This window comes from Henckelia pumila, unplaced genomic scaffold (genome assembly GCF_033568475.1).
Source record: "Henckelia pumila isolate YLH828 unplaced genomic scaffold, ASM3356847v2 CTG_627:::fragment_1, whole genome shotgun sequence".
Classification (NCBI taxonomy): Eukaryota; Viridiplantae; Streptophyta; class Magnoliopsida; order Lamiales; family Gesneriaceae; genus Henckelia; species Henckelia pumila.
Genome location: NW_027331869.1, coordinates 507,900 through 528,413, shown reverse-complemented (window position 1 = coordinate 528,413; position 20,514 = coordinate 507,900). Strand labels below are relative to the sequence as shown.

Sequence of the window (20,514 nt, the reverse complement as noted above, 5' to 3'; positions counted from 1 at the left end):
ACAAACATAATATACCTAACATTTGGTTGCATGGAGACGTTATTGAATATTTGCTTCTTGTACGTACAATCCCACTTTGGAAATGGGCCCAATTTAATGACTTTGGATGTCCCAATTCAACATTGGGCCGAATAATGTACCTCTCATACTTGGGTATTCTATAACATAAGGCTTTCCGTCCCAACTCAATTGAGTATAATTTTTGGATTGCGTCATTTAGGCCAATAACGCCGTGAAATTATTTTTTTTCTTCTTTCACATGAAATAATAAAAATTTCTCAGGGTTCAGCTTCAGCATATTGGTGATCTGTTTCTTTTTCCGCAGAAATGAACTATTACAATAATTCATAACATAAATGTTTAAACTTATCATCATTATTATATTAGTCAGGTGAAAGACTTGTTACAATTTGTTTGCACATAAATTAAAATTGACGAACGGAAGTGTTGCGGGTGTGTATACATGTTCAGTGTCAAAATAAGAAAAAAAAATAAAAAAGAAATCTAACTTCTAATTGAGAGATATAAGTCTCGGTTCAACCGTCGATCTCAGTCTCTCCGATAAAACATTGAAGAATAAATAAACAAATTATAAACGCTGACAGACTTGGAATACCTTGTCAAATTAACAACAAAAGTAATCAAACATTACCATTAAAGCAACAAACATGGACGGAATTTACAAACAAAATGATGTGAATCTAAAGTATCAAAAACCCTAACAATCACGTTTAAATAGAAAACCCAAATCTTAAGCTAATTTGATCGAACAAAATAAAAGAAACACAATCCTAAACCAATTCAAAATAAGGAAATAATCTTAGAGATAAAGCAAATTTAAAGAATAAAAATAATCTCCTAATTATCTCTTAATTATCGGTTGCATCAGTTCCTTGGGGTCAGGTGTAGTGGTGATCACGGTGTAATTTGAGCGATATTTTCATAAAAATTAAACCGAATTTCTATGCACGGTTCGGTTTCAAAGATAGTTTCTAATTGCGGTTTTTTTCCAATAGACTATTGAAGTTTTGACAAATTTTTCAAGAGAATATAGACTATTAGGCTTCATTTGAAAGATGTGATTTGGGGGTGGTTCGATCCTACAGTGGGGGTATTAACCCCAGTGTAGGTGTGTGGCCAATAATTGGCCACACATCAAAAATCATCTGGGTTCCACATGATTTTGGGCCAATGAAAGGCCACCAGCTGCAGAGGGGGTAATACCCCCTCTGTAGCTTTGAACCACCCGTGATTTGGAAGGAAAAGAAGAGAAATGAAATAAAATTTTAAAAATTTGATTGTTTGTGAGTTTTTTAAAGGAAGAAAAAGAAAGGAAGGGGAGGAAAATTTCCTCCATCTCAACCAAAAATTTTCCTTCCAATAGTAAACGGAAATGAGAGGAAACACAAACAAAAAAAATTGATTTTAAATAAATTTAACTCATTTCTTTCTTCAACTCTCAAACAAAGAAATACATCATTTCTCTTCTCTCCCTTTCCCTCGCCTTCTTTTCTTTTATCTTCTCTTCTTTTCCCTTTTAACTTTCAAACTAAGCCTAAAGGTTGAAGGATTAATAAAAAATTTGAGACAAGGAAATAATTAACCGATGAAATTAAAAGACGACTCATGAGAGAATACACTAAAATTAGGTTTTATAATTTTATATAGTATTTAAGTTAGGTTAAATATTTAATTTAAACCTATAGAAAGATTTTACAAAGTAAAAATGATTTTTTTGCTTACAACTTCCCTAAATGTGCAAGATTTAATTTGAGGATAACATATCTGATGAAATAAAGTTAATTTTAATTAATATGATATATTATATAGTCTCTTTTTATGTATACTAGTATTTCACCCGTGCGATGCACGGACTATATCTTGTGTATAATATAATTAATTTGGATTAAATTAAAATTTTTACTATAAAAGTAAAATATAAACAAATTTAATTTTACAATGAGTAATTAGAATAATGTTAAAAAAATTTAAAAAAGACAAAAACTCTTAAAACAAAAATATGTTATGTGATGCACGTGATATTATTTGATACAGTTAATGATAAAAAATAATATTAAAAATAAAAATTTGAACAAACAATCGAAACATGCATTATATAATTAGAAAACAAACAAATTATCTTATAAATTTTGAAAAACTTCTTTAAATACAATGTTTGTTGTTGAATTTTTCTGATTGGTCTTGCCATCACATTTCAAATTTTGAGACTCTTAGGATTGGTAACTCTAGATACGGCGACATATAGCTGGCCATGACTAAACACGAAATTCCTCAAAAAAAAAGTCATACATGAGATAATGATTGACCCTGACTTTTGTTGATTGTCATTGCATATGATACAATCAAATGATACTGTCTTCTTTGAAATTTAAAAGAAAGTCTTGGATCAGAAGGGTCAAAGATATTCTTGGAATAAGTCGAAAGATTAATATCACGAATAATTCAAAACAATGGTGTCATTTCGTATATATTGAACGATGACTGATTGGTGATTCTACGTGATAATTTGAGGAAGAAATTAAACTCTTCACAATTTTGATGTTAAATATATGTTTATTTATACAATAATAATTGGGATCTAAACATAATTGAAATTGTATTCTTTTTTATTATTGTTATTTTTGATTTTATTGTTTTAATTTGTCGGTTGAAATATAATTAGTTATTTTGTTCCTTTTTTTATTATGGAGATTACATAAATAAATTTATTTCTATTGTAGATAAATATTTGTAAATATTTATAAGGTTTATACATGTTTATAAATTTATAAATTTTTGAATATCTAGAATAAAATAGTTTGTTATAAATTTGATTAATAATAATTCAAACTGAATATTTGAAACTTTGTATATGTCTGTTGTCAGTAAATAATAATTTATTTATCTTTGTTCGAAATCTTTAATATTAGATTATATATATATGTATATATATATAGATTATCGCAAATTGAATATTTGATGCTTTATATATGCAATGATTATGGAAAATCGTCTGAATATATTTTTTTAAAATTTTAATCTTCATAAATATGGTAAATATTACAAACTAAAAATGTATTGAACGTGATTATGTATACTGATTGATAATTCTACATGAAAATTTGAAGAAGAAATTAAACTCTTTACAATTTAAATGTTGAATTTATGTTTATTTATACAATAATAATTGGGATCTAATCAAAATTGGAAATGTATTCTATTTTTGTTATTATTTTTTATTTTATTCTTTTAATTACCGGTTAAAATGTCATTAGTTATTTTGTTTCTTTTTTTATTACGGAGGTTACATAAATAAATATATTTCTATTATATATAAATATATATAAATATTTATACGGTTTATATTGTATATATATATATATATAGATGATCTTTTATTGTATTATAGCAAATTGAATATTTAAAACTTTATATATGCAATGATTATGGAAAATCATTTTAATATATTATTTTAAAATTTGCACCTTCAAATATAATTATTGCAAGCTAAAATTTTTTTTGTTAATAATGTTCAATTTTCATTCGTGGTCAAACTTTCATATTTTTAAATATAATATTTGTATTTTATTAAAGAAAAATCAACCTCCAAAATTAAAGACTTTTTAAATGTTAAAAAGAAATTAAGTGATTCTTTCATTTACGATACATTTTATATGTAATAATTATTAAATATTCTAATTTTATTGTATTGTTAATGAAATATATTAATTATTACAAAATTTATATATTAAAGCATTTAAAGCATTTATGTAATATGTAAGGATTCCTAAAATTATTAAATTTGTGTAGAGTAATTAAGCAAATTTTAAAATTATAATTTATTTATTATTATATTTTTAGAATTTATTTATCTACATTTCAAAATAAATTTTTTTAGCAAAACATAACGTTATAAAGTATGTAATTTTCGTAAATTATATATATATATAATGTATGAAAAGAATGGAAAATTTCATTGCATATAGAACACAAATAGAAATAAGTTTTGTTTGTTTTCCTTTTTTAGCTAATTTTTTTGGCGGGATTTTATTATTTTTGGCAAAAACTCAGTTATTATATATATATAGATAAATTTCGAATTTCAATAATTATTATGGAATTATATTTATATATAGACATAGTAATGTTTAATTTGAATAAATCTATTGAATTTAAAATAAATTATATAAACGATATCCATGATCATATTAATATATCATAAATAATTTTAAAAGTATTTATTTATTTATGCGGTGTGGCTGGTGCGATTTTCCGCCAAAATTTGCCACCACACCATATCATGCGGTGTGGTTTGCTATTTTTTTCAACCGCGTTTTTGTTCAAAAAATTGAACATAGAGGTGTGGTATGGTGTGGTGTGATGCGGTTCGATCGGCTTGGACGGTTTTTCATTAAATTTGCTCAGTCCTAGACAGGAGGATTAGACCTCGAATCGGCGCATCCACTTCACCCACATAAGGAACAAGATGCTTGATGTTGAACACATCAGAAGTGCGGTATCCTGGCGGAAGGCGGAGGCGATAAGCATTCAGATTAAGCTTTTCAACAATATCAAGGGGTCCAATCTTGCGGGCAACGAGTTTGTTTTACTCATGAGCGGTGTAATGATCCTTAGTGAGAACAGCCCAAACGAGATCACCCACTGCAAAGTCAACATCGCGACACTTTACATCCACTACCGTTTTGTACCTATCAGTAGCAGCAAGCAAATTATCATAAGTCTGCCGATGAATATCACACAAATAGGCAACAAAGTCAACGACCGATTGATTAGAACGCTGCAGATCCGGAATTGGGGCTAAATATGTCGGACAGCGAGGGACAAACCCATAAACCACTTTGAATGGGACAAAATCAGTAGGGGTGTTCAAACTTCAGATAAAACCGTAAATCCAAACCGGAAAAATCAAACACTGAACCGAATTGAAAACCAAAATTTAAAATTCGGATATAAATGTTAAAACTGAAATTTATTTGGTTCGGTTTCGAATTATATATCTCAAAACCGAACCGACCGAAAAAACCGAAATTTTATTAAATTAATAATTATATATATATATTTATATTATATATTTTATGATATGATATCTAGTGAATAAAGAATAATTTTCAATAATTTTTAATTTATTATTGTTTATTTAAGTCATTTAGACTTTGAATATAAAAGTTTTACAAAGAAATCATTTAAAAGATAACATATTATATTTTAAAATATATTTATAATTATATTAATTAAAATAATTATATCAAAACCGAAAAAATCGAACCAAATTAGTAGAAAACCAAACCAAACCGAAGAAAAACGGTTCGGATATCGGATTATATATTTTTAAAACCAAAAATCGGAAAAACGGAATAAAAAACCGAAAATCGAACTGAACCGGCCGATGAACACCTCTAGAAATCAGCACTTCTATTAATCGGATGATTGTGAGCGAAATACTTCTGTGGAATCTTTGCATCCCACGACTTAACATGATCGCCAGCCAGACTCCGGAGGAGATTGCCCAACGAACGATTTGACACCTCCGTCTGCGGGCGATAGGCGGTGCTAAAATCAAGTTTAGTGTTCACCGAACACTAGAGGCAACACCAAAAATGACTCAAAAATCTAGTATCAGGGTCAGAAACAATGGACAACTGCAACCCATGCAAACGATAGACCTCCCGGAAGTAAAGTTGAGCCACGTGAACCGCATCGGTATACTTCTTACATTGAAAACGATCAACAACCACAAAGATTGAGTTATGACGATCGAGTCGGTATAGGAAGGGTTTGATATAATCCAACATTAATAGTAGTGCCTTTGGACACCTTACAGACCCGCGACACTATTCCATATAAAGACCAACATCCCGACGTAAATTCGGCCAAAAGTAAGAAGCAGATAAAAGCTGGAACCTATGGGTTGCCTCGACGTGGCCCTTACAATGTAGCTCCTGCAATAACTTAAGGGGAAGGCTGCAATCTGGAATACAAAGTTGGGAGCCCGGGAAGAGAAAACCATCGTGCAGGACAAAGGCTATAACAACTCGGTTTTATTTTACAAGATTAAATTGCTAATCATATTTATATTTAATAAAACATGGTTAAGGGATTTTAATATAATTAAACGGACCAAGGAATTGGGTCCAAAACGCCCGAAAAATGGTTAATTGGCTTATTGGGCTCGAGCAGTTCGGAGGGTCCGAACCAGGACATTTGGAGGCACGAAGGAGTTCGGAGGGAGGGTGAGATCGGACGATCTGATCTAGGGATCGGACGGTCCAAACTCTCCATGTACAAGTGTCAAAAGTATTTGAACAGGTGTATCGGACGATTCGAAGAGGGATCGGAACGTCCGAACTCGCATGCATGCGACATGGAAATCATGCAAAGATCGGAGCGTTCGAACCGGGGATCGGACCATTTGATCGAGGCCTATAAATAGGGGTCCGAGGCCTCATTTTGAAATGCAAAATTGGACCTCTCCTTGGCCCATGTTAGCTTGATTTTAAGAGCTTTTGGGTACTCTTATTTTAAGAGTTGGAGTAGGTAGTAGTTTTTATATCACGGACAATGTCCGTAGTAGCGGTCAAGTGGCAGAGCTCTGTCAAGGTGTCCAGGGGTCGTAGCTAGGCTATGCCCAGGCTCTGGTTCCCTATAGTAAATAGGGAGTATACTATAGTTTAATTAAGACTTTTAGAGCATGTTAGGTGATGTTTGACATGCTAGATAATATATGGTTATTATGTTGTAGTGCCGCTTGGTAGGCTTGAAACCTAGGGGGGAGCTTCTAGGATCTGCCTTAGTAAAAGTACGGAAGTACTATTCGAGATATCCAGATTGAGTATGAATGTATTATGTGTTTGCATGTATTATGTGATTGCATGATTTATACAACATTTCATGATTGTATGTTGCATACATGAGCATATTGATCCCATATCTTTGACATATCCTTTAGTAGGGCGCTCACCGTACGAGTTATGGATGGTTAGATACGTAAGTCTTGTGTCAGGTCACCGTTATGATTGGAAACTTGTACTAGTATCAGGTCACCATTATTCACTGGGTATAGGAGCCACCTCTTGATGCGACGGTGCAACATGCTATATACCTGGGCCCGATTTATGAGCTTGTTTCTTAACCTGAGTGTCTTGGTACACCGTTCACTTGAATACATGTACGTATAATATCGTATACTCATACTCTTGTACTGAGTGTTTTATGCTCATTTCCGGTTATTTATGTTGTCTGGATACCCTATTCAATGGGGAAGATTGCAGGTAGTTATTTTGAGGATGAGGAGATTAGGTGATGATCAAGGCAGGATTGCAAAGTAGACCACTAGATGGCATTTTTTGGTATATAGTTTATTTTAATTTTCGCATTTACTCTGATTAATATTTTCTACTATGTTAAATGCATGCTAAAGTTCTGATTATTAGGTGATCATGGTACGGGTCACCACATTTATGGTATCAGAGCATGCAATAATATTCTTTGGGACATGATATTGATTTTGGGTTATCCTTTGTACGATTGCTAGTCGGATTCAATGACGATAGCAGTATCAGGAATTGGAATAACAAGATACCTAGGCTTTTCCAAGATCGTCATTGCCAAGGTTGACATCAGAGTTTCGTATTATGTGGATCCCAGCAGGATGTAGTTGGAAGAGAAGATTCAATTTTCAACGCCAGACGCTTCTAAGGATTGAATGAAATGTGTGATATGTAGTCATCGATTCTGTTTCGACCAAGGAAGCCACCCCGTAAGATCCTACCAAGAGAATGTCTCATGAAGCTTTGGGCATCTCTAGTAGGATATAAAATCTTTTAGATCTTAAGAGGAAGAAGGTCTGCTGACATTTTTGTATTGATGCTTTTGTGTGTAGCAGACGGGAAACCTCATGTTCAAGATCACTAGACGGAACAAAAGATTTCCGTATATAGTCAGATTATCGAGTTTTCTAAAATCACATACTTAAATGTTTATGTGCTCTTATGTGATTTAACTGTCATTGTTGCTTTGAATGATTATGTAAATTATGTGTTCAAGATGGTTTATGATGTAATGCATCAAGATTATTGTAAGATTTCAGTTATATTGGGTTTTAAATACTATATTGAGTTTAATTGTACACAGTATTTCAGTTGTAATAAGTTGAATCAAATGTATTAAAAGATTTCAGTTTTATTGTACATCTTTCAGTGTAATTTTTTGATTAAGTTATGTATTACATGAGATAGAAATAAAGATTGTATTGAACCTGGATTAGTGGTTCAAGAAATTATAATCTTTGGAAAAATCTCGATTGTTTGACAAGTGAATGATTGATCAGATATTTGATTGCAATGTATTGTTTGACATGTATAATCAGGATTGAATTATGCATATGTTTTTTCAAGATGAATTATACTATGTGCTGTAGATTGTATGGATAGATGACTAGACGGAAAAGGGGGCACGACCCTATATTTATTACTCTGGAAGTCTCTCAAGCTTCAGAGGGTGTCAAGAAGTTTTCCTTGAATCAGATGGTTATTCAGGGGAGGTTACCTCAGTCTAGTACTTTGCAGCAGTCACAGTAAGGGCATATTGATATTAGGAGTATCTTGTGAAGATTTAGTTTCTACTAAGACTTAGTATCTAAGGGAATTTTTATCATCTGATTTCTTCAATGCTGTATATATTGATAAATTCTTTGGTCAGAACAGTCCTGGAAGGGATTTCCTTGACAGGTAATTGTTCTGGGCAAATAATTTCTTTGGTCTTTGAATTGGGATTTTGGGATTTTTAATCCAAGTGCTTTAGATAAAGCGATATTCAACAGGATTAATTGTTAGATGCTTGCAGACTCGGGATTTGAGTTGTGCTTCTGTAAAATCATGAAATTTTTCCTTGAACAATGATTTTGGTCCAGACAGGAATGTTGCTTAGTAATGATGGAATTCATCAGAGACTCAAGAATGAATTATTCCAGGGTGCTGATGACTATCGGGTTTTTAGATGGTATAGTAAGTGCGACTTTATGCCGGTGTACTCTGGAAAGATTTTTCTATTACAGTTTGGAATTATAGGAAGACTTACCTCAGCCTCGATGTATGCACAATCATAACAATGAGTATAAGAATATTCAGATTTTATTTGAGTCTTCTAAAGATTACTCTTGATGCTGGGTTAGTGACAAGGGATGTGATGGATTTACTTAGAACACCGAGATGAATTATACTGGGATACGTGAATTGTGATCAAGACTAGACATGTTGGAGTATATTTCCAATGTTGCATGGAAGTCTTTTATACTTCAGAGGATTATGGAAAATTTACCCAGTCTAGAGATCATTGCAACAGTTACGTTAAAGTATAACTTAGTGTTAGTTTGATAACCTTGAAAAAGATACTTGATCTTATTGGTGGATAGAACTGTGTTGGGAAAAGTGTTTCCTGAAAATGAACATTTTGCATCAGAAGAGTTTGGGATCTACCAGATGATTGATCTAGTTAGTGTTGGACGGATGTCATGAGCCTACTAAGTTATAGTATGGATTCGAAAGTATGAGAATTTACTTGGGTAATGAAATATTGATTACAAAGGTGTACATGTGTAGTGAATCGCATTGTGATCACCTACTAATCAGAGACTTAAACATGCAATAAAACATTAAATAACCTTAAATTAGAGTAAATGCGGAACTTTAAAATAAACCAATACCAGAAAGTAAAGTCTAGTGGTCAACCCTGCCATCCAGTCTTGGTCACCACCTAACCTTCTTGCCCTCAAGAGAACTACATGCATCTGCCCCATTGAATGGGGTATCCAGATAACAGAAAATAACCGAAAGTGAGCCTAACACTCTCAGTACAAGAGTATGAGTATACACTATTATATGCGCATGTATGCAAATGAACTGGGTACTGACCGGAAAAATCGGTATGATTGAAAATCAACTGGCAAGCGCACCAGGTCAAATTATAATATAGTGGATAAAAGTTCAGATGTCGAACCCACATGGACTGTAAAAATATGAATACAAAAATATATTTATCTCTACTTAATCTAGACTAATCAAAAAGAAGGATTTCAGATTTTAGACTAATAATTAAAATTGCAATTAAAATCAAATTAATTAAAACGTAGCTGAAAAATTTGGATTAATTCAAATGTGGGAAAATTTTGATCAAGGACACACATAGGTACCATACAATTCATGTAACAAGCAGTCGATCTAAGATATCAGACTTAATCTTAATTCACGAGAATTTTCCTAATTTGTTCGAAGGACTATTTCTAGAACAATCAAACCTATTCAAATATTGATGAACTAATCTTTCGTAATTCTACTCAAATTTGAATGCATGAATAACTGTGAAAAATTCAGTAAACACCTAAACCGCATAATGAAACCGAATTCTATTTCTAGTCAGTTTTACACTATGTTGATTATCGAAGTGATCAAAATCGAAACCTCCTCTGTCGAATTGGAATCAATTAACATGCAGGCAAATAACTGGCCAGGAAATTCGCAAGACAAATATGAATTCGACAAACAATAAATTCAAATCAAGCATGAAAATCTCAAATAAACAAATCAAGTTTTCTACATCAATTGTCTGGCCCAATCATGTGGCCTTGATCGAAAAAAGAAAACTACTCAAAGTTCAACATAATTTAAGAACAACAGTGTTTAACTCCAAACATCAATAAAAAAAATCCAAAATAAAAATAAAAGAAGAAGAAAATTCAGATGATGATGATAGCCGCCTTCTTGCCTTCAAAGATGTGTGTAACCCTCATTATGATGAATAAATTCCTATTTATATGCTCAAGGGTCTTCAAAAGATAATATCCTTCCCAAGCAAAAATTTTCTTTTTAAAAAACTCTGTACGCGTCTCTCGCTCGAGCGAGATAGGGTGCTCGCTCGAGCGAGCAGTCTTCTGCCCGAGGGTAATTTTCCACATCTCGCTCGAGCGAGCATTCTTCTGTCTCGATACCTTTGGTGTCTCGTCTAGCTCGCTCGAGCGAGCTAGACCTCTCCCTCGAGCGAGCACTCCTCTGGAAAAAACTTGAAATCTCGATCTCGCTCGAGCGAGAATACCCCTTCGCTCGAGCGAGTTATGCTCTGTCCAAAAATCAAAATAATGCCAAGTTTCCCTACAAAACGGACCAAGAAGAGTATTATGCAAATAAATGAATTAAACATGTAAAATTAAATAAAACAACAACAAAAACATATGAATGCATGTAAAACTAACACCAGAAATAAGCATAAGAAACACAGTTAACAACTCCCCCATACTTAAACCTTGCTCGCCCTCGAGATAGACTACAAACACACAAACAAGAATCAAGAAATACTATGGAGCAATGGCCTCAACAATAAATTTTTTCAAAACAAAATCATATCCAATCACATCAAACCTACTAACATGAAAAAGTTTATAAATAAACTAGTTCACCGCATAAACTTATAATCTCTTCAACTCCTGGTTCAAAATACCTTCATCCAAGTTCAATCCATACATTCATATATCATGAGGACTTTGTAAGGTAATAAGGGAATCAAACAGCTGGAATCACCACACTCACAATCAGGTTAATACAAAAAGAAATAGTGCATGCGTGTATTGATTAAAATTCATACTCATCAACAATGTCTATCAACAGTATATATGCTAAATTCTCACAACTCTTTTCCACTAGTATATTGGGCAACTGTGACTCAGTCTAGAGGACTTAATAAGCTTGTAATGTTAGGCCGGGCTTATGGCTACAAATGAAGGATATCAGTTTAAAGCAAGGAGTAAATTATGACTACACCATTATTATTCACCTTCTTTTTCTTGTTTCATTCCAAATCACTTCATCAAACCATTGATTCACTTTGCTTTTCAGATTTTCCTTTTCAACCCATGATATCAAATTTTTTTTTTCTTTTTCACCACTACTTTTTTTTTCCGCATTTTTTTTTCTTTTTCACACAATTCCACTCTTCAAATGCAAATTCAGGAGGGTATAAAATTCACAAATTTAACTTACTCCTTGTTAAGGTGGGGTTGAGTGTTTAGGCTATTATTGGGTAGTGAGTGTAGGACTTTGAAAAAAATGCCGAATGGGGGTTTATCACACGTTTTCACGCATGTCATTCGATTTCATTAAATCTCAAATAAGGTACTAGGGACAAAATATATCAATGGGTAGCTTGAAAGGCACAAACAATTTACAGAAAAATTGCCTAAATCATCCCTAGTCACAGTTTTGCCTGTATTGCGCCTCGAAGAGTGTTCGAACTAGTTCTAGACACGTTTCAATTCACCATCAACTCATACAAATTCAATCAGTGCAGAAACAACCAATCATCAACAGTGAACAATGATTATAAACAAATTCAGAAAATGTACCTTATGTACTCATATAAGTGTAGGCTCAAAAGGGCAACTAGAGATAATTACTTCAACGAAAATTAGGCCCAAAAATCTCAACAACGCCTCAATTATCTTTATGTTTGCATTTTTCAAACTCAGATTCTAGCACAAATCACAGAGTATATTAGAGATAATTCATCTAATTGGTTTCACCAGTTCAAATTGGTCAGACAGGCAGACGGTCATGGATTACAGTTTCAAAACAGAGCAAAAACAGTCTCATCATTGGCCATGCTATCCAATTCTTTCTTGACTCAACACACAAACAACAACATGATATGCTATGTATACGAACTAGATACAACTAACTAAACAGAATGAACACGAAACACTATAACTAAACACCCCCCATACTTATCTAAAGCATTGCCCTCAATGCTTCAGAAGCTCAGAACAAACACACACATAAATGCAAAGTACTAAACTGAAAACACAATGCACAAAACATAACAAGGAACTCCCCTGGTCTACTGCAGTGCAAAAGCGTCGGGATCCTCCTCATATTCTGGAGGAGGCTGCGGAACAAAAGCATCCTGAGTTGCATGTGGGTGCTAGAATGGTGGATCCTTAAATGATGGGTTTGGAGCAGCGTACTGAAAATGGAACGAAGGTGGGTATGGCACAGCATCAGGAATAGACGAGGTGTCGAGCCTCAAATGTGTAGTAATGCCATATAGAAGAGCATCCATCCTCTGAAAATTAGCGGTCGGAGCTGCCATAAAATCATTCTGGACATGAGCAAAAGCAGTGAGCTCATGAATGGCCTCAGGAAATGGCCTACGACGGGGATGTCGTGGTGGAGGTGCAGGAACAGAACTAGAACTCGCTTGTCCTGCCCGAGGAAAGTCCTTCTTCCTCTTCGCTTTCTTCTTCGCAACAAGTGCAGCATCAATGGGCTGTCGTGGCTGCTGCCATTCCTCGTCGTCTCAAACCTGGACCCCAGCCTGAAGGCATAACTCTAAAATAAGGCTGGGAAATAAAAGGCCCAAGGAAGATGACGTATAGATGGAGCGACGAATTTCACTATGAATAAGCCGACCGACATTGATCGGACACTCCAAACTCAAGGCATACAACAGAATGGCAGTCTCCATGTTCACACTGCTTGTATGAGATATAGGCATCAAACGTTTGGCAGCAAATGCGAACCAAGTGGACGCGTCCAACAACAGATATCTTTTAGGAAAATGTAAAAATGCAACTGGGTCATGCCAAGCTGCCCCTTCGTAGCACAATTGTTCCAGAATTTCATTATATTCAGGGTCGACCTTCAAACTCTGATAGAAACTATCATCAACAGCAGGAGTCTGAAGTAAATCATTCAATGCATGTTCATCTAAACAAACTGCTTTTCCTCTAACATAGGCTTTACCATCCTCTCTTTCAGCAGCATTAGCATAAAACTCTCTAACTAAAGGCACAACCGCCGCCTTTGGTTGTTGGCAAAAAAAATTCCCAATTCCTATTCATTATATCGATCGCAACACCACTGTCCCTATGAGTTAATTCGACACCCATCTCAGGAATAGGGGTGCGATTCAGTTTAGCCCAGTCGTACCTTTCTTTTGCAGCGGCATTGACAAATTTTCCTGCGATGCCCGAGGAAGACGACGATGCCGGAGCTCGCTGGGATGTAGAGGCGCCATCCAATCGTGATCTTTTTGGACCCATTGACTTTAGAACAGACTGTTCAAATTCCGGCGAGAGGTGTCGGACTGTGTAGAGGCGTGGAGTAGAACTGGAGTGGAGGAGAACGGATGAATGGTGGCAGAGAATAATAGAGGGGCGGTGGCGAACAGATCTCCGGCGTGGAGGAGAATGGAAGAGAGAGTCGGACTGGGTAATAGAGGGATGGCGGCGAATCGGACTTCCGGCATAGAGGAGCGGCGACGAACTTCCAGCATAGAGAGGCGGCGACGTAACTTGCAAATTTGTGAGATCGAATTAGGAGTGATTTGGGGTTTTAGGGTTCTAAGAAATTGAGAGAAGAAGTTAGGGAGAGAAGAAAGAGGGGGTGCCCGATTTAATCTGTAAAAGACCAGCTCGCTCGAGCGAGCCCAAAATATTGTCGGGGCTAGAGCGCTTCTCGCTCGAGCGAGCCCAAAGTATGCAAAACACGACCTCAAACAGAGAGGCTCTCGCTCGAGCGAGATGAGATGCTCGCTCGAGCGAGAGAAAGGGAAAAAAAAATTATTTTTGTTTTCCAAAAATTTTCGAAAAGAACACAAAAACTTCACAAATTAACTTAAATGCAATAAAAATGCCCAAAACCAAAAAGACAAGAGAAAAGAATACTGGGTTGCCTCCTAGACAGCGCTAAATTTATAGTCTATAGCCCAACTGTACCTCCCTTTTTAATTTGTCGGGTCTGTCAATTCGACGGTGGTCTGTGTTTGATCCACGACACCACCTCGATAAACTTTTATCCTTTGCCAGTTAACTTTAAATGTTCCTGTGGTAGGACTATAAATTTCTATCGTACCATACGACATCACTTGCTTGATTGTGAATGGTCCTGACCATCTCGAACGTAGCTTTCCTGGCATGAGCTTCAAACGTGAGTTATATAATAAAACAGTTTGGCCTACCTCGAACTCACGTGAGACAATGCGCTGATCATGCCATTTCTTGGTCTTCTCTTTGTAAATTCTGGCATTTTCATAAGCATCCAATCTAAGCTCCTCAAGTTCGTTCAACTGTAGAAAACGTTCTTCACCTGTGGCCTGCACATCAAAATTCAGAAATTTAGTAGCTCATAGTGCTTTATGCTCAAGTTCAACAGGAAGATGACACGCTTTGCCATATAACAACCTAAAGGGAGAAGTTTCTATAGGTATTTTAAAAGCAGTACGATAGGCCCATAACGCATCATCTAATTTATTCGACCACTCTTTCCTGTTTGAATTCACAGTTTTTTCCAGAATTCTTTTCAACTCCCTATTAGAAATCTCAAATTGCTGATTACAAAAGTGGGTTCCTCCATCACTAATTATGGCTCTAAGGGTACCATATCTAGCAAAGATAATTTTTTTTAAAAATTTCACAACCACCCTAGAGTCATTAGTCCTACATGCAAGTGCTTCAACCCACTTCAACACATAATCGATCGCAACCAAAATATATTTGTTTCCTTCAGACGCAGGAAACGGTCCCATGAAATCTATATCCCATACATAAAAAACCTCGCACACAAGAATATTATTTAAAGGCATCTCATGCCTCCTAGAAATATTACAAACTTTCTGACAAGCATCACAAACAAGCACATAGGTATATGCATCCTTAAACAATGAAGGCCAATAAAATCCCGACTGAAGTACTTTAGCGGCGGTACGACCCGTGCCGAAGTGACCTCCAGTCGGACCTGTGTGACAGTGTGAGAGTATAGGGCTTACCTCCTCCGCTGGAATACACCTACGAATTATACCATCTGCACATATCTTAAACAGAAAAGGTTCTTCCCACAAAAAATATTTCAACTCAGAGAAAAATTTATTTTTCTGTTGATAAGTTAAATGCGAGGGAAGAAACTTACTTGAGAGGTAATTTACTATGTCTGCATACCATGGTAGTTTCGTTACCTCAAACAACTGCTCTGGAAAATCATCATGAATTATTTGCGTTTCAGTTCTTTGATTTTCCAAGCGTGAAAGGTAGTCTGCAACTTGATTCTCCGCGCCCTTCCTGTCAACAATTTTCAAATCAAACTCTTGCAACAATAAAACCCAACGAATTAACCTGGGTTTAGCATCCTTCTTGCTCATCAAATACTTCAATTTCGAGTGATCCGTGTGAACTATGACTTTGCTTCCCACCAAATAAGACCTGAATTTATCCAAGGCAAACACGACTGCGAGAAATTCTTTTTTAGTGGTTGCATAATTCAGTTGGGCGGCTGACAGGGTGATACTGGCGTAGTAAATCACATGAAGTACTTTGTCCCTCTTTTGTCCAAGCACGACTCCCAATGCAGTGTCACTGGCGTCACACATCAACTGAAACGGCAGATTCCAATCAGGCGCTACTATCACTGGTGCAGTTGTTACTGCTTCAAAATCTGAAAGGCCTGCAAGAACTCAGCAGAAAAATTAAAAGGCACCTCTTTGATTAACATATTAGTAAGGGGTTTAGCAATAGAAGAAAAATCTTTAATAAATCTCCTATAGAAACCCGCATGCCCAAGAAAACTCCTAATTCCCTTCAAATTCGTGGGAGGTGGAAGTTTTTCAATAACTTCAAGTTTTGCTCGATCTACCTCCACACCTACCTCAGACACCTTATGTCCTAAAACAATGCCCTCTTTTACCATGAAGTGGCATTTTTCCCAATTTAACACAAGATTGCTCTCCTCACATCTCTGCAACACTTTTTTCAGATTAAATAAACATGCATCAAATGACGATCCAACCACAGAGAAATCATCCATAAACACTTCTATAAACTTTTCAACCATATCATGAAAAATAGCCATCATACACCGCTGAAAAGTGGCAGGGGCATTACAAAGACCAAACGGCATTCGTTTATATGCAAAAGTACCATAAAGACAAGTAAAAGTGGTTTTATGTTGGTCCTCAGGTGCTATAGGAATTTGCATATATCCGGAATACCCGTCCAAAAAACAATAAAACGCATGCCCTACAAGTCTCTCAACCATCTGATCAATAAAGGGAAGGGGGAAGTGATCCTTACGGGTGAAATCATTCAATTTCCTATAATCAATACAAACCCGCCACCCCGTAATAGTTCTAGTAGGAATCAATTCATTATTTGCATTTTCGATTACAGTCATCCCTCCCTTTTTAGGCACTACTTGAATTGGACTCACCCATTCACTATCAGAAATAGGATAGATAATACCTGCATCAAGGAGCTTGATTACCTCCTTTTTCACTACCTCTTGCATTTTCGGGTTGAGTCGCCTCTATGGTTTAGTAGATGTCTTGTGCTCTGCCTCCATCAATATTTTGTGCATGTACATGGTTGGACTAATCCCCTTGATATCGGCCAAGCTCCATATGATGGCTCTTATGTGTTATCGAATCACCCGCAACAGTTTTTCCTCCTCACAACCTGTCAAAGAAGATGAACAAATTACTGGCAGTTTATCATTCTTTAATAAATACAAATATTTTAAATGAGAAGGGAGTGGTTTTAGTTCAAGAGTAGGGGGGCTCCTCGGTGGATGGCTTCAGTGGTTTTGGAGTATGGTTAAGCTCCCCCATCTTGGTATTGATGAGTCTGTCGAAGGGTAGACTCCAATCCAAATACCGTGCTACTTCATGAACTTCCTCACTGACATGCTCTTCATCAGTTGTACCTGTCAAACATATTTCTAACGGATCCACAGACAACTGTTCCTGCAGAGAATAATCAACCAAATCATCAGTAATATCAATTCTGAAACAATCAGAATTGTCTGCAGGATATCGAATGCCCTGAAAAACATTAAATATAACTTTCTCATCATTGATATGCAATATCAACTCTCCTTTATGCACATCAATCAATGCCTTTCTAGTGGCTAAAAATGGTCTATCAAAAATAATAGGTATCTCACGATCCTTTTCCATATCAAGCACTATAAAATCCACTGGAAATATAAACTTATCAACCTTAACTAACACATCCTCTACAATCCCCCTTGGATATTTTATAGATCTATCAGCTAATTGCAGGGAGATAGTAGTTGGCTTAACTTCACCAATTCCTAGCTTCTCAAAACATGAATAAGACATAAGATTAATACTTGCACCTAGATCACATAAAGCCTTATTAAAAAATGATTTTCCAATAGTGCATGGAATTGAAAAGCTACCGGGATCCTTAAGTTTCAGAGGGAGTTTATTTTGTAAAATAGCAGAACATTCCTCCGACAACTTCACAGTTTCAAAATCCACAAGTTTTCTTTTGTTAGACAAAATCTCTTTTAAAAATTTTGCATAACTGGGCATTTGAGCTAAAGCATCTGCAAAGGGATATTAATATGAAGCTTTTTGAAAATATCTAAGAATTTTGCAAATTGATTATCCAATTGCAGTTGCTTTGCTCTTTGGGGGAAGGGCAGTTTACTCAAATCAATCTTCTCATTAATAATTGGGTGAGAGGACTTACCTTTCTTGTCCGTAGGCGTCAAGTCTGACTTGTTTGGCACTTCCTCCAGCCCTTTTTCCTTGCTTAGCTCGCTTGCTTCCTCATCCTCGGTATTTTTCTCCACAGTATCTGCTTGCAATCTAGTCACCGCCAGAATAGCATTGACATCCTTGGGATTCCTCTCAGTATTACTAGGAAACGATCCTGCTGGCCTAGTAGACAACTGTGTTGCTATCTGACTCATCTGTGTTTCTAACTTCTGCAACATTGCCTCCTGATTTTGTAGACGGGTCTCAGTACCAGCTACATATTTCATCATGATTTCTTCAAAGGAGGGCTTCTTCTCGACTGGCTTCGATGTATTAGCTGTAAGATCTGCAGCTTTCCAAGAGAAGTTTGGATGGTTCTTCCAGCCAGGATTGTAAGTATTGCTGTAGGGGTTGTACTGCTGTCTCCCTTGATTCCCCATAAAATTTGCAGCATCAACTTCAAATACTTGCTGTTAGTCAGGCTGTTGGACTTGCACTTGGTTGGCTGAAGATGTCTGCATAACTGGCATCTAATGAGTAAAATCATCGATCTTGGCATTCAGTGCTGTTAATGCATCGACTTCTAATACTCCAGCCTTTTTCTCCTTTTTGGCATCTGGCCATCCAATGTTGCTTTCAGCCATATTTCCAATGATTTCCCATGCCTCTGCCGGTGTTTTCCTGAATAGGCTTCCATTAGCAGCGGCATCCAACATAGATCGAACAGATTGATCAGCCCCATTATAGAAAGTCTGAGTCTGCTGGCTCTGAGTAAGATTATGTTGAGGACACATCCTCAACATCTTTTTGAATCGAGTCCAAGCAGCATGTAAAGATTCAGCTTCCTTCTGCCTGAATGAGATGATATCAGAGAACAGTTTTGCCATCTTCGTGGGAGGAAAATATTTGTTCAAAAAAGTCTGAACAAGTTGGTTCCAGGTAGTGATTGAACCAGCAGGCAGATTATCTAGCCACTCAGCAGCTTCTCCTTGTAGAGAGAATGAGAATAACCGCAGTCGCACTGCATCAGATGTTACCCCATTCACTTTGAACGTGTCGCAGATCGACAGAAAATGCTCCAGATGAGCGTAGGGGTCTTCCATAGATGTACCCCCAAATCTAGCTTGCAATTGAATCAGCTGAATAGTAGAGGGTTTCAGCTCAAAATTGTTCGCCTCAACAGCGGGGCGAACTATGCTAGATCCATATCCTTCAGTTGGCGGACGGATAATATCCCAAACAGTACGGTTGTCTGCCATCTCTACTTCAGATTCAGATTCTGACTCTAGTTCAAGATTGATAGATTTCTTGGCTTTTCGGATCCTGCTAAGCGTGCGCTCGATCTCCAAATCAAGTGGTAGTAATTTCCTTGATCGAGTGCTATGCATGCACAACAGAAGATACCTGAAAATCACCAAGAAATTATAGTCAGAGATTAAGAAAATAAATAATGTCTAATCTCAAGCGAAATAAAAATTCTGATATCAAACAGTCCCCGGCAACGGCGCCAAAAACTTGACCGGAAAAATCGGTGTGATTAAAAATCAACTGGCAAGCGCACCAGGTCAAATTATAATATAGTGGACAAAAGTCTAGATGTCGAACCCACAGAGACTGTAAAAATACGAATACCAAAATATATTTATCTCTACTTAATCTAGACTAATCAAAAAGAAGGATTTCAAATTTTAGACTAATAATTAAAATTGCAATTAAAATCAAATTAATTAAAACACAGCTAAAAAATTTGGATTAATTCAAATGTTGGAAAAGTTCGATCAAGGACACACGTAGGTACCAGACAATTCATGTAACAAGTAGTCGATCTAAGATATCAGACTTAATCTTAATTCACGAGAATTTTCCTAATTTTTTCAAAGGACTATTTCTAGAACAATAAAACCTATTCAAATATTGTTAAACTAATCTTTCGTAATTCTACTCAAATTTGAATGCATG

General features: G+C 35.8%; 1 pseudogene; it reads right to left on the bottom strand.

Annotated features, from left to right (window-relative positions):
• Window positions 1-4,606: 4,606 nt before the first annotated feature.
• On the bottom strand, window positions 4,607-18,995 carry LOC140873543 (uncharacterized; annotated as a pseudogene).
• Window positions 18,996-20,514: the final 1,519 nt, after the last annotated feature.